This window comes from Pleurodeles waltl, chromosome 1_2, assembly GCF_031143425.1.
Source record: "Pleurodeles waltl isolate 20211129_DDA chromosome 1_2, aPleWal1.hap1.20221129, whole genome shotgun sequence".
Lineage (NCBI taxonomy): Eukaryota > Metazoa > Chordata > Amphibia > Caudata > Salamandridae > Pleurodeles > Pleurodeles waltl.
In genome coordinates, this window is record NC_090437.1 from 1,133,574,452 (window position 1) to 1,133,590,000 (window position 15,549).

Below are 15,549 nucleotides of genomic sequence, written 5' to 3' on the forward strand. Positions count from 1 at the left end.
TTGGGGTGGGCTATTTTTCTAACCCTCACTGTTTCCTTACAGTCCCAGCGACCCTCTACAAGGTCACATAGGTTTGGGGTCCATTCGTGGTTCGCATTCCACTTCTAGAGTATATGGTTTGTGTTGCCCCTATCCCTATGTGTCCCCATTGCATTCTATTGTGACTATACATTGTTTGCACTGTTTTCTATTGCTATTACTGCATATTTTGGTATTGAGTACATATATCTTGTGTATATTTGCTATCCTCATACTGAGGGTACTCACTGAGATACTTTTGGCATATTGTCATAAAAATAAAGTACCTTAATTTTTAGTATATCTGTGTATTGTGTTTTCTTATGATATTGTGCAAGTGACACTAGTGGTACTGTAGGAGCTTCACTCGTCTCCTAGTTCAGCCTAAGCTGCTCTGCTAAGCTAGCTTTTCTATCAGCCTAAGCTGCTAGACACCCCTCTACACTAATAAGGGATACCTCAACCTGGTGCAAGGTGTAAGTACCTCTTGGTACCCACTACAAGCCAGGCCAGCCTCCTACATTGGTTGTGCAGCGGTGGGCTAAGTACTTTGCAACTACTTACCACTTTGTCATATTGTACTTTTCATAAGAGAAAAATATACAAAACAAATTCAGTGTATGTACACCTAACCAAAAAGTTTTGCTTTTCTTCTCTCACTTCTTTGCTAAGTGCTGAAAAGTACCTCTAAACTTTCAAAAAGTTTTAAAAAGTTTTTAAAGTTTTTTTTTCTGTTCTTTAAAAAGTTCTAAAAACTTTTTCCTTCTTTTTCTGTCCCTTAAACACTTTCTAAAAATGTCTGGCACAGATCAAACTGTTGATCTGTCCAAACTTGCTTATGATCACCTTAGCTGGAAAGGAGCAAGGAGTCTCTGCGTTGAAAGAGGTTTAGGGGTAGGGAAGAATCCCTCTAGAGAACTATTAGTTAACATGCTCATTGAACAAGATAAGACCTTAGTTGGCACTTCTGGTGAGAGGTTAGCTGATGGCTCCCACTCTGATTCTGGGGCACCCCTAGTAAAAGAGTTAGAAGGGAACCTTCCCAACCTGCCCATTAGCAGACCACATAGCATAGCTGGTACTAATGTGAGTTCTCATCACAGTAGGAGTGTTACTTCTGTAGGCCAGGTTGTTAGAGTGCCATCTGTTAGGGACAGGTCTCCCTCTGTTCATTCACACCATTCTTCTGTGTCAAGGCGTGCCCAACCCACCCTCCCTGAAGACAGAGTGTTAGAAAGGGAACTCAATAGATTGAGAGTGGAAGAATCCAGGCTGAAGCTCAAGAAGCAACAGCTGGATTTGGATAGACAAGCATTTGACTTAGAAAAAGAAAGACAGAGGTTGGGGTTTGGACCCCAGGGTGGCAGCAGCAGTATTACAGATAGTAATCCTATAAAATAGCATGATTCTAGGAATCTGCATAAGATAGTTCCCCCTTACAAGGAGGGGGGTGACATTGACAAGTGGTTTGCTGCACTTGAGAGGGCCTGTAATGTACAGGGGGTCCCTCAAAGGCGGTGGGCTGCTATCCTATGGCTATCTTTCAGTGGAAAGGGTAGGGATAGGCTCCTTACTGTGAAGGAAAGTGATGCCAATGATTTTGCTGTTCTTAAGAATGCACTCCTTGATGGTTATGGCTTAACCACTGAACAGTACAGGATCAAGTTCAGAGAGACCAAAAAGGAGTCTTCACAAGACTGGGTAGACTTTGTTGACCATTCAGTGAAGGCCTTGGAGGGGTGGTTACATGGCAGTAAAGTTTCTGACTATGAAAGCCTGTATAACTTAATCCTGAGAGAGCATATTCTTAATAATTGTGTGTCTGATTTGTTACACCAGTACTTAGTGGACTCAGATCTGACCTCGCCCCAAGAATTGGGAAAGAAGGCAGACAAATGGGTCAGAACAAGGGTGAACAGAAAAGTTCATACAGGTGGTGACAAGGATGGCAAGAAGAAAGATGGTGAGAAATCTCAGGATGAGCATGGGGACAAGGGTAAAACCAATGATCCTTCTTCAAATCCTAAACACTCTTCAGGGGGTGGGGATAAAACAAATTCTTCCTCTTCTTCTCAACCCACACACATTAAAAAGCCTTGGTGCTTTGTGTGTAAAAACAGAGGCCATAGGCCAGGGGATAAGGCCTGTCCAGGTAAACCCCCTGAGCCTACCACCACTAATACATCAAGCTCTAGTGCCCCTAGCAGTAGTGGTACCAGTGGTGGGACTTCTGGCAACAGTCAAGTTAAGGGTGTAGTTGGGTTCACATATGGGTCCATCATAGAAACTGGGGTAGTCAGTCCCAAGACAGTTTCTAACTCAACTAGTGTCATTGGCCTTGCCACACTGGCTGCTTGTCCCCTTACAATGGATAAGTACAGGCAGACAGTTTCAATAAATGGTGTTGAGGCCCAGGCCTACAGGGACACAGGTGCCAGTATCACTTTGGTGACTGAAAACCTTGTGGCTCCTGAACAACACATCATTGGACAACAGTATAAGATTATTGATGTCCATAACTCCACTAAGTTTCTTCCCTTAGCTATAGTTCAGCTTAGTTGGGGTGGAGTTACTGGCCCTAAGCAGGTGGTAGTATCACCTAGCTTACCTGTAGATTATCTCTTAGGTAATGACCTAGAGGCCTCAGGTTGGGCTGATGTAGAGTTTTATACCCATGCAGCCATGCTGGGTATCCCTGAGGAATTGTTCCCTCTCATTTCTACTGAAATGAAAAAGCAAAGGGGAGAAGGCCTGAAAACTCAGGATCCCTCTCCAACAACAGGTAAAAAGGGTATCACAGTATCCCCTAACCACCCTACCATTCAGGATACCATTCCTGTGGTGGGAGAAACCTCTCCTGGGGTGGCACCTGTTCCAAGGGAATCATCAGCTGGCATAGCTGTACTCCCTAAGGTGGAAGTACTTCTCTGTGGGATAATTAAAATTGGTGAGAAAAAGAGCACCATTTTAGTTAACATGGAGCATCCCTCCAACCCTCCCAGAGAAACTTTAGTGCAGAAACCCTGCACTGCCTCACAACACTTAGGACAGCATCCCTGCCCTAGTGCGGAGCTAATAGGACAGCATCCCTGCCCTACTCCAACTAAAGAGAAACAGCATCCCTGTTCTCTCTTCCAGCCATATGGACAAAGTTTTTGCCCAGCTATGGCTTTACTGAGACAGCATCCCTGTCTGGCATTTTCATCACTACAAATAGGTTCAGTGGACAATTCCCACTGCTCTAAACTAAAACTTACTGATAGAAACTCTGAAAATATATCTTCACATTGTTGCATAGCTAAAAAACTTCAAACAGGGTGGTTTACATCCCCACAGGGAAGTAACCATATAGTGGATGATAAAGGGAGTAACCAGTCTATTGCAGAGCTACTCTCTACTTATCACCACTTAGACAATAAAGTCTCAACTGGCCAAGGTTAGCCTTATTGTCCTTCGTTTGGGGGGGGGGGGTTGTGTGAGAAAGTAGCCTCTTTCTAGCCTTGTTACCCCCACTTTTGGCCTGTTTGTGAGTGTATGTCAGGGTGTTTTCACAGTTTCACTGGGATCCTGCTAGCCAGGGCCCAGTGCTCATAGTGAAAACCCTATGTTTTCAGTATGTTTGTTATGTGTCACTGGGACCCTGCTAGTCAGGACCCCAGTGCTCATAAGTTTGTGACCTATATGTATGTGTTCCCTGTGTGATGCCTAACTGTTTCACTGAGGCTCTGCTAACCAGAACCTCAGTGGTTATGCTCTCTCTTTACAACTTGTCACTAACAGGCTAGTGACCAATTTCACCAATTTACATTGGCATACTGGAACACCCTTATAATTCCCTAGTATATGGTACTGAGGTACCCAGGGTATTGGGGTTCCAGGAGATCCCTATGGGCTGCAGCATTTCTTGTGCCACCCATAGGGAGCTCTGACAATTCTAACACAGGCCTGCCACTGCAGCCTGAGTGAAATAACGTCCACGTTATTTCACAGCCATTTACCACTGCACTTAAGTAACTTATAAGTCACCTATATGTCCAACCTTTACCTGGTAAAGGTTGGGTGCTAAGTTACTTAGTGTGTGGGCACACTGGCACTAGCCAAGGTGCTCCCACATTGTTCAGGGCAAATTCCCCGGACTTTGTGAGTGCGGGGACACCATTACAAGTGTGCACTATACATGTGTCATTACATATGTATAGCGTCACAATGGTAACTCCAAACATGGCCATGTAACATGTCTAAGATCATGGAATTGTCACCCCAATGCCATTCTGGCATTGGGGAGACAATTCCATGATCCCCCGAGTCTCTAGCACAGTTTCTGCCCTCCTGGGGTCCAGCCAGGCCTAGACCAGGAAGGCAGAACAAAGGACTTCCTCAGAGAGAGGGTGTTACACCCTCTCCCTTTGGAAAAAGGTGTCAGGGCTGGGGAGGAGTAGCCTCCCCCAGCCTCTGGAAATGCTTTGATGGGCACAGATGGTGCCCATCTCTGAATAAGCCAGTCTGCACCGGTTCAGGGATCCCCCAGCCCTGCTCTGGCGCGAAACTGGACAAAGGAAAGGGGAGTGACCACTCCCGTGACCTGAACCTCCCCTGGGAGGTGCCCAGAGCTCCTCCAGTGTGCTCCAGACCTCTGTCATCTTGGAAACAGAGGTGCTGCTTGCACACTGGACTGCTCTGAGTGGCCAGTGCCAGCAGGTGATGTCAGACACTCCTTCTGATAGGCTCCTCCAGGTGTTGCTAGCCTATCCTCTCTCCTAGGTAGCCAAACCACCTTTTCTGGCTATTTAGGGTCTCTGCTTTGGGGAATTCTTTAGATAATGAATGCAAGTGCTCATCAGAGTTCCTCTGCATCTCTCTCTTCACCTTCTGCCAAGGAATCGACTGCTGACCGCGCTGGAAGCCTGCAAAACTGCAACAAAGTAGCAAAGACGACTACTGCGACCTTGTAACGCTGATCCTGCTGCCTTCTCGACTGTTTTCCTGGTGGTCCATGCTGTGGGGGTAGTCTGCCTCCTCTCTGCACTAGAAGCTCCGAAGAAATCTCCCGTGGGTCGATGGAATCTTCCCCCTGCAACCGCAGGCACCAAAGAACTGCATCACCGGTCCTCTGGGTCTCCTCTCAGCACGACGAGCGAGGTCCCTTGAACTCAGCAACTCTGTCCAAGTGACTCCCACAGTCCAGTGACTCTTCAGTCCAAGTTTGGTGGAGGTAAGTCCTTGCCTCCCCACGCTAGACTGCATTGCTGGGAACCGCGTGTTTTGCAACTACTCCAGCTCCTGTACACTCTTCCAGGATTTCCTTTGTGCACAGCCAAGCCTGGGTCCCCGGCACTCTAACCTGCAGTGCACAACCTCTTGAGTTGCCCTCCGGCGTCGTGGGACCCTCTTGTGTGACTTCAGGTGAACTCCTGTTCACTCCACTTCGTAGTGCCTGTTCCAGCACTTCTCCGGGTACTGCTTGCTTCTGAGTGGGCTCTTTGTCTTGCTGGACGCCCCCTCTGTCTCCTCACGCAATTGGCGACATCCTGGTCTCTCCTGGGCCATAGCAGTATCCAAAAACCCTAACCGTGACCCTTGCAGCTAGCAAGGCTTGTTTGCGGTATTTCTGCACGGAAACACTTCTGCATGACTCTTCACGACGTGGGACATCCATCCTCCAAAGGGGAAGTTTCTAGCCCTTGTCGTTCTTGCAGAATCCACAGCTTCTACCATCCAGTGGCAGCTTCTTTGCACCCACAGCTGGCATTTCCTGGGCATCTGCCCACTCCCGACTTGATCGTGACTCTTGGGCTTGGACTCCTTGTTCCACAGGTACTCTCGTCAGGAAATCCATCGTTGTTGCATTGCTGGTGTTGGTCTTCCTTGCAGAATTCCCCTATCACGACTTCTGTGCTCTTTGGGGATCTTAGGTGCACTTTGCACCCACTTTTCAGGGTCTTGGGGTGGGCTATTTTTCTAACCCTCACTGTTTCCTTACAGTCCCAGCGACCCTCTACAAGGTCACATAGGTTTGGGGTCCATTCGTGGTTCGCATTCCACTTCTAGAGTATATGGTTTGTGTTGCCCCTATCCCTATGTGTCCCCATTGCATTCTATTGTGACTATACATTGTTTGCACTGTTTTCTATTGCTATTACTGCATATTTTGGTATTGTGTACATATATTTTGTGTATATTTGCTATCCTCATACTGAGGGTACTCACTGACATACTTATGGCATATTGTCATAAAAATAAAGTACCTTTATTTTTAGTATATCTGTGTATTGTGTTTTCTTATGATATTGTGCAAGTGACACTAGTGGTACTTTAGGAGCTTCACTCGTCTCCTAGTTCAGCCTAAGCTGCTCTGCTAAGCTACCTTTTCTATCAGCCTAAGCTGCTAGACACCCCTCTACACTAATAAGGGATACCTGGACCTGGTGCAAGGTGTAAGTACCTCTTGGTACCCACTACAAGCCAGGCCAGCCCCCTACAATGTGTCAGCTGATGAAATTGCCAGTGGTCCAGAGGCTGAAGGGCCGGGAAGGTCTTGGGCAGAGCAGTATTGTACATTTGGTCCACTGAGTGCAAGTCCTTCACTCTCAAGAGAGTGGCATACCTTAAGATGCAGGGCAGCATTGTGCCACAGGGGTACGTCCATCAATCTGTGCGCATTCTTCCAAGTCACTGCTGTTGATCCCAATACTGGATTAAAGGATGCACTGCCAAAGGAGGGAAGCAGGTATGACATTCGGGGGGAGGATGGGACACCAAACAAGTGGTACTCCAGCCACAACCAGAGATGGATGCCCTCAGGTGGACCCAAATGTGCCACCACCTAGGAGAACTGGAACTCCAGGTAATAGGACTGCATGTGGGGTAATCACAATCCACCTGCCTCTGTACTCATCCAGAGGTGCGTCACCCAGAGCCTGAGCCTGGGGCTGCTCCAGATGTCAGACCGGATATCCATGTCAATGGATGCAGGGAGGATCTGTGGTACGCACAGAGGGAGCATCACGAACAGATAGTTGAAGCGAGGAGCACCAGTTATCTCAATGGGCTGCACCCTGCCCCAAAGGGAGAGATTCAGGAGGGGACTACCTCTAGTAGTCTGGCTTTGTGAGGTTCAGCAGCGGCAGCACATTATCCTCCACCATGTGGGTGAGGCATCTGTTGAATCTCAGATAGATGAGGCTGGTCAAGACCCAATGTACTGGATAGTCAGGGACACAGACTACGGTGGTTGAACGGAACATAGTAAGGGCCTCTCTTGGATCAACTGATTTTGCTCCACAATAGCAGGGAAAATCATCAATGAGCAACATTGCAGCTGCTATCAATGTTTGGGCATAGGACAAGCATAGTAGGATATAATCTCTGTGCAGAAATCCCATGATGTCACTCATAGCGGTAGGGATGCCAGTCACTTCCGGCAATATTCAAATCAGAGCAGCCAGGAGCTCCAGGGCAATAAGGAATAGAAGAGGTGAGAGGGGGCAGCCCTGGCTGGTCCTGTGCACAACCGGAAAGGGGCCCAATCGAAGTCCGCAAGACATCATGGCCTCGGGCGTCACAAAGGAGACACACCTTCTGAATGAAGTTCGCTCCCAGACCCACATGGGACATGACGTAGAAAATATAGGGCCTGTTGATATGATTGAACACCTCCTATGCAACCAATGAAAGTGGCAGAAATTTTGAGGGGTCATCCTTTGTCTTCCACAAAAGTTGGGCTGGATGTCAGAGATGGTCTTGGGGCCTGCAGCCCGGGATGAAGCCCACCTGGGACTCATGAATCAGGAGGGGTATGACTTTGCTCAAACAGGTAGCCACCACCTTGGTCAGTACTTTGGTATGGATGTTTAGCTTTGATATCAAGCGGTAGTTGGTGCAGTCCTAGAGAATCCTTACCAGCCTTGGGGATAAGAGTGATGGTGGCTTAGCTGGAGAGAGCCCCCAGTGTGTCCCCCTTCTCAGCTTCCAGAAACACCCTTGTCAGGTGGGGGACAGTCTGCCCGTTCCCCTTGTTTCTCGAGGTGCTGGCTAGCTTTTGTTCACCCTTAATGAGAAAATGCCAACTTTTTAAAGTCAGCATTGTCAGAACTGTGTCTTAAAATCAGACTTTATAATTAAAGAGGATTTTAAATTACAATTTATTTTGAGATCAAACATGACATTTTGAGCTATCAAATCATAAGTTACCACTTAAAAAATGTAATACAGTAGCTCAATGTTATCCTACGAGAGAGGTAATTCTTACAGAAGTGAAAAATTAATTTATGAGTTTCCACTACCAAGATATGAAAAACTTAAAAAGACATGTCCGACTTTTTAAATACAATACACGCTGCTCAATCGGATGTTTAGGGCCTACCTTAAGTTTGACTTACATCTATTAAAAAGGAAAGTTTAGGCCTGGCAAAAAGGTTATTTTGCCGGATTGAATTGGCAGCTTTAAATTGCACGAAGGCTGAAATGGCAGTCTAGAGACATGTTTTAAGGGGCTATTTAAGTGGGTAGCACAATAACTGCTGCAGGCCCACTAGTAGCATTCAATTTACCAGCCCTGGATATATGCTATACCACATTTACTAGGGAATTATAAGTAAATCAAGTGATTAGTAGTGGAAAGTGCACAGAGCGCTAAGATCATCAAAGACAAATTCAGCAAAAAAGGAGGGCTGATAGCAAAACGTTTAGGAGTGACCCTATGGCGAGGGCCTTTTCGTGGTTCACCCTGACAAGTATTGTGGCTGTTGCTTGAGTTGGGTTTCACCCCCTCAACCAACAATTCAATTTCTCAAAGTCACCTTCTCCCATGGCATTGAGTTCACTTTCCTCATAATGGAACAGTCTTTGGCATATTGGGGGCATTCTAGGTAATGTGGTTACCAAGTCATTAGGTGGATACAATTGGCATGTTACGGGCATTATAGTGGCCCTGCCATAAAGTGGCTTTTTTGGCATACTGTGGTAATTCTAGGTGTTATGTAACACTGGAGGTGAGTTGCCCTGCAGTGTCCTGTTGTAGGCCCTGGCATGTTATTATTTTGGTGGCCTGTTAGAGGCATTATCTTGGCCCCTGCATATGTGACATTTCTAGCCGTATTATACAATTTTTTACATTATGGTGGTGCTTCTTGGTATTCTATGTGTAGGAACGCACTCTTTTTTAAATGGTTAGCTCCCACCTTTTGCCTGGTTTCAGATGTGGCTTCGACTGTTAGTGTTCTGGGTCCCTGCTAACCAGGTCACCAGTGCCAGATCTATTCCCTCAAAACTGCACATCTGATTTGCAGAGTTGGCAAACTCTTTAGTTACCACTTTAAGCCCCTAGTAAATGGTACCTCTGGTACAGAGGGCCTGGGGTACTAAGGAAGGTCTCTGAGGGCTGCAGCACCAGTTGTGCCACCCCCAGGGACCCTTCACCAAATCCACACAGTGCTGCCATTGCAGACTGCTTCTGTTGGTGCAGGCTAAATTGAAAACACGACCTGTCACACACCCCTGTGTGCCAGGTCCCCTATCACTGCATGTGCCAGGTGTAAGTCACCCCTAAAGCAGGGTGCATCAAGACACATGTGAGGGCATATGTGTATGAGCAGCTATGCCCCTGCTATGTCTCTGTTGATTCTGAGACACAGTAAGTGAACAGGGAAGCCATTTTAAATGCATGTGCTGGACGCTGGACAATACAAGTTCCCCAGCTACATGATGGCTTCTCTGAATCCTGGGATATTTGGTATCAAATATGTCAGAATAATAAACCCTCTCTGACCCCAGTGATGAATTTATTAAAATGTGCACACAGAAGGCACTGTAGAGGTGCCCCTTGAAAACCGACCAACTACTAGTGCGTTGACTGACTGGCCCTGACCTCTTCAGCCACCACAGATGCATTTCTGGCCCTCTGAGGTGAGAGCCAGAGCTCTCAAGGGCCTGAGACAAAAGTCTGCACTGGGTGGAGGTGTTACCACCTCCCCCAGGCAGGATGGACATTCCAGGACGCTTTGCCTGCCTTGCCGCCTTTGTAATGCAACCCAGGTCTCTCCAAATGGCAGAGATGACCAACCCCCTTGTCCTGACCCCACTTTTGGCTGCAGCACAGGCGGGAATACTAGGCAGATTAGGAGGAGTGTCACTCCATGGCAGTCCCACCCCTAAGCTGAAGTGGACACTGCTTTTCAAATTCCTCTATTTTGTTTAAAAGGAGTTAGGCCACTATGGATAGGGTTATGCCCGCTTCCCATAAGAAGGGCATAGTCACCCTATACGCTAAAGGTGGTCAGCTCATTGGCTACTGCCTGGCACTCCGTTTAATGCCACTAAATCGAGTATTTAGGTGGTACCCCTGAACCCTAGAACTCAGATCCTGACGACCTATGAAGATGAGGACAAAGAAGAGTTGCACCCGTAGAAGAGGAAAATACAAAGCAGCTACCCGCGCCGGACAACCTGCTAACCTCAAAAGACTCTGCCCAAGAAGCCAATTCGTCCAGGCTCAATAAAGACTCAAGTCTCCCGTGAGCAGCGGAACTTCTCCACCACAAGAAATTACAAGGACAAGACTCTGCAGCTGCTGGAACCCCAATGACCCAACACCTGAAGTGACCACTGCACCTGACGACCATGACCTGATTTGAAGCCAACCAATGATGCCAACACAGGTCCTTAGCTGCCTAGAGAATGAATCCAGTGTGATCTCACCCATCTTGGACTCACCCGAGACACCTGCACAGAGGCACCCTCTCCTGCAGCCTTGTGGTGAGATGAAACCCGACACCTCCAGCAACCACGGCACCCATCGCCCCTACCTCATCTGAGGTGGGTTACTGGTGTCAACGACGTCCCCGGTATACTCTGTTTGCTGAACATATTTTTTCCTCCATAGGATAACATTGAGAGAATGCTGATAATTACACTGTGTTTATTTCTGAAACTGCAAAGTATTTATGCTTAAAAGTCTACTTTCCTAAGTACAAACCTCTTGAATTCGAAACATATATAAAAATAATTGTTATTTTCTAACTGCTCACCAAATTACCACAATCTAGAGCATTAGTCCTATCTACTTTTGCCTCTGCAAAACCAATTGGGGATCCACTGGACTCTTTGTAGAGTATACTTCATTTAGTGCACTATATAGAGAGCCAGCTTCCTACACTATGAGTATACCATTCCTTGGCATTATTCTTCCTCTTGCATATGGTTGCCACCCATTAAATCTAACAAACTTGAGGTTAGCACCACTCAATAAATAACTACTGCATGCATATGATCGCTTTCCTTATGCATTATTGTGACATATGAGCATGTGAGGAAAATTCTATTCATTTGGGAAAGTAATAAATGTGAGTGCTTGAAGAAACTGACAAGCTGGTATTTCGTGGCCACAGTGAAGTTACTAATTGAAAACTCAATGTTTGAAGAACAAAAAGTCATTTTAACAAAAGGTGTGTATTTTTGGAAGACGACAACCTGGTGTTTTTGGGCACAATTACTGCTTTTTCATAGCAAATTTGAGGTTAGTGCTAATCTGTTATGGCTCTTTGGGACAGCTACTACTGATGTTATTTCTTTGGTGTTAGAGGCTCGTGTTGCTATTCTAATTGTTTTTCTTGCCAATTACATTTATTAATTAATTTACTGTAATTTATAATTCACATGTAATGGGTTTTTGGTTGACCATTGTTCTTTGGAATTAAATCCAAGGGTGGTTCAGTGCAAAGTAAGGTTCAAGTAACACTAAAAGAACTTTAGATGTGTCTATTCAGGATAAGGATTTTGACCAATGTATTTTGAGGAGTAAGAAGGCAAATCTTGAAGACGTAACTATAGTTTTGAAAAGCGTATCTCCAGAAACACAAACTGACATAACAAAACAGATGTATGTAGCAAAAAGATAACAACAGTTCTGGTAGGTTAAGTTGTAGGCAGTTGGTCTGATAGGGGTGTAAGTAAGGTTTTCAGGAGCCAGTGAACGTCATGCTTTGCAGGAATAGGGCAAACCTGATGAAGGAATAAGGCACTCTGGGGCATATTTATAGTGTCCTAGTGCCAACTTGTGCCACATCAGCAACATTGTTTTTGAAGTTAATGTGGCCCAATGAGGCTAAAATCCCCGCTCCTTATTTACAGGGTGGTGCAATGCATGCATTGTGCCACTCTGTAACCCTTTGCGCTACATTATGCTTGTGCCAGGCGTAATGTATGTATGTTCCCCTGTTTGGGGATCCGGAAAAATGGCGTAAGTAAATCTATGAGATTTACTTACACCATTTTTTGCGGCTCCAGAGCAGGCATTAAAAGGGGCCTTCCATTCTTTAGAATGGGGCCCAATGTACCCTGCAGGAGTAGCGCCAATAATTTGAAAAATGAAAAATGATGCTATTGCCCCCTACCCTGTGCCATGGTGCGCCGTATTTTAAATTCAGGGCACACATGGTGGCGGTAGGCAGGTGCCAAAGGGCGCCCCTCTAGTACAAATCAGGCCAGTATTCTTAATCCTAAACTAATCTCTTTGTCAGCCTGATGTGTGAACCACAGTCCTTGCACCTGTTTTTCATTACCTAGCATTGACATATATGAGATAACAATTTAATGTTTACATTATCGTATCGATCAGAGTATGCTATAGTCAATCTTGGTAATCTACTTATATTACTGAAGACCTTGTTGGGCCTTGATGAGTGAGTATGAAACCTTACAAGCAGAGGGTGTGATCGGTATACTGGCAAAAGAAGGCCACCAGAGAGAGATCCTGTAAAGCTGTGTTTTCCAGGAATAATACTGGTGAAGTTATGCTTGCAAAGATCAAAGTATTACTAGATAGTGGCTTTAAGGTGGAAAGAGAGGAGGAATGTGCCCATTCAGGAATTTTGCAGGAAAGAAACATGAAGGACCACTAAAGTTAAGCCTGTACTCTTGAGTTAATGATTTGCAACACAAGCCAGACCGTTTCAGTTTGTGACCTTCTTACAATGTGACAAATTAATATAAAGTAAGTAATTCTTTGGGACTAAACAATCATTTAAGAACATAGGAATTAGAACAATTGTGGATTCAAAAGCATAAGAGGGCAACAACAAGGAAGAATGGTCATGCTTGCCCCATGCACCTGAACCAGCATTTGTCCACCCTTGAAGTACTCCATGAGATTGAAATAAAAAGGGCAATGAATTGAAAGGGTCTGCATGTAAACTAGACTATCGTGCATATCTAAATAGGGTTAAACTGACTGACATCAATCACAAATGTCAGATAGTATCATGGTACATAGCAGGTGTAAAATATGTGTGGGGGGTTAGGACTGGTTTTCAGTAGTTTCCCAATTGGGAAATTAGGGAGTCGGTATTAAACACTCCGGGGCTTATTTATAAGACCTTAGTGCCGCGGAGCAGCACTTTTAGTGGCGCTGTGGTGGCGCTGTGCCACTTTCCACATTTACAAGGCAGTGTTGAGCCGCTTGGCCTGGCTTAAATCCACTTCGTAAATATAGGCCCCCTGACACCGTTTTCTGCGGCAGAGGTGCTTGCAATGTGTGTTGCTGTGGGCGTTCCACTTCAACATCCATTGCATTTTGATGCTGCCCCAGATTTACGAGGATTCATAAACCTGTGGCAGTGCCAAAAACTAATGCCACCCCACGAGTGGCGTTAGCATGGTGCATCTAGGAAAAATCCTTTTATTTCTCCTCGTTTTTGCTTTGGCTATGTGTGCTGCACACAGAAAGAGCAAAACGCCATTAATGACTGTTTATGTGCATGAAGGTGTCCCTTCCTGCATATAAATAATCATTAAATAATGAGGATTTGCTAATCCTATGTGTGCTGCATTGTGCAGCACACATAGGACTAGTAGATCGCCATTATTGATTAGTTATGTGTGGGAGAGGACACCTTCATGCACATAAACAGTCATTAGTGGCATTTTGCTCTTTCTATGTGTGCACATAAACAACCAATCCCTGCACCATAATGCAAGGGTGCCTGCGCTGGTGTTAGGCAGCTAATTTAGCATCAGCGCAGGGGAGAACACAGGTAAATGTTCTTGTAAATACAGTGCATTCCTGCATTCTGGAAAGGACGTAGCTCGGCGCAGCAACATTGCTTGCAGCACTGATCTGCACCCTTTCCTAGTAAATTAGTCACTCAATGTATATGTTGATATCACCAGAAAGTATCTGGTGCACTATAAAATATGTATGAGAGATTTCCAGGTAGCTCACCTGCTTATTTTATGCATCTATCTCCAGTTCCGAGTTGTCCATTAACCAACTGTGGCTTTGCATCTAGATTACATTTTTTTATTTGCCTTGAATACAGAAAGTGATTACTTACCAACAGTCGTTATGTTAGAATGTTAAAAGTAGCCAATTGTCGAGTAAAGAGCACGCCAATAACAAATAGTCTAAAGTAAATAAGGACAAAAAAAAACTAACCTTTCAAAAAAGGCCGGTCCAGTTAAGGCAGGAAAGTGCTAGTAGTTTGGTGTTAGGTAGTTAGTGGTAACTGATTCTTTCGGCTCTCGTAGTCTAGTTCAGACGTTTCCCAATACGGAAGATCAAGATCTTATGGAAACAAGTGATACCGAGATGGCCTATCTGTCTTGGTTAAATGTATTGAGTTAATTTTGGGTTTATGTGCGAAAATGAACCTGCTATCACTTTCAATGAGGAAGGTGTATTTTCTAATCCAGGTGCTCTTTGGTTCTGCGTTGAGTTTAAGAAACATAAAGCGGAGTTAAAAAAATTGCAATAATAAATTATGCAAAGACTCAAATATTTCTATCCTGCAAATGCAGTGTTTGTGATATAAGAAATCTTATATGAAATACATTAAGAACTGCAGAAGGTTGTACAAAAAACGGGTGTGGTAAAATGTTGAACTGTTTCAGGAATCAGCGAGCTATCTAGAGTTTGAGGACGTCTACGAGGAAACGCTGATGCCAATGCTTTTAAGGCGGTGTCCTAAGCCAGCCTTTGGTGACAGGAGTTTCATCAGTAGCAGGCCAGTCCTGGGTTAAGGGTGACACTTCCTGATTATAACAGTCAACAGCAATATTTAACCAACTGGAAGGCTTAGGATGCCGAATTAAAAGTCTCCTTGTTGTATTGGCTTTCCTCTTGTCGATAGTTTGTTCACTACTTTCTGTCCCTCATTTTTGGTATTTTTCCCCCTCTATGGTTCCTCCGTTTTCTAACCTCTTAGTCTGTTTACATTTTGTGTTGTCTTTGTCATTTTACTGTGCTTCCATTTTCCCTTCCCAGCTCAGAAGAACCCAAATCCGTTACCTGGTTCTTAACTTACTGTCTGTGCTCCTGTTTGGCTTAGGTTCATTGTGGTCCGCCTCTTCAAAGCTGTGAGCTGTTCTATCACCAGGGAGCCTCCATGCATGCATAACAGCTGTGAGAGCAGTGCTAAGGAAGAGCAGATGCAGAGGGCCATCAGAGCTTGTAGGACAACACTCACAAAACCTGACAATTTGCTGGGCCCACCCAACAATGACGTGAGTTCTGATTCCAATCTGCTGATGGATATGGCA

General features: G+C 45.3%; 1 protein-coding gene and 1 long non-coding RNA gene across 6 annotated transcripts in view; one reads left to right on the forward strand and one right to left on the reverse strand.

Moving 5' to 3' along the window:
* LOC138248803 (uncharacterized) overlaps nucleotides 1-15,549 on the reverse strand; it is a 254,919-nt gene that overhangs the window by 216,169 nt on the left and 23,201 nt on the right. Inside the window, exon 1 of one of the 4 annotated variants that reach the window (XM_069202727.1) lies at nucleotides 15,315-15,424. The exons of the other annotated variants lie outside the window; for them this stretch is intronic. The gene's annotated coding sequence lies outside the window, so the exon portion shown is untranslated. Of the gene's footprint in view, nucleotides 1-15,314; nucleotides 15,425-15,549 lie in introns of those variants that run through there. 4 annotated transcript variants of the gene reach the window in all.
* The window catches only part of LOC138248820 (uncharacterized), a 47,342-nt gene that overhangs the window by 11,283 nt on the left and 20,510 nt on the right, over nucleotides 1-15,549 (forward strand). Inside the window, exon 2 of one of the 2 annotated variants that reach the window (XR_011194646.1) lies at nucleotides 15,339-15,513. The exons of the other annotated variant lie outside the window; for it this stretch is intronic. This is a non-coding gene — a long non-coding RNA (uncharacterized lncRNA). The remainder of the gene's footprint in view (nucleotides 1-15,338; nucleotides 15,514-15,549) is intronic. 2 annotated transcript variants of the gene reach the window in all.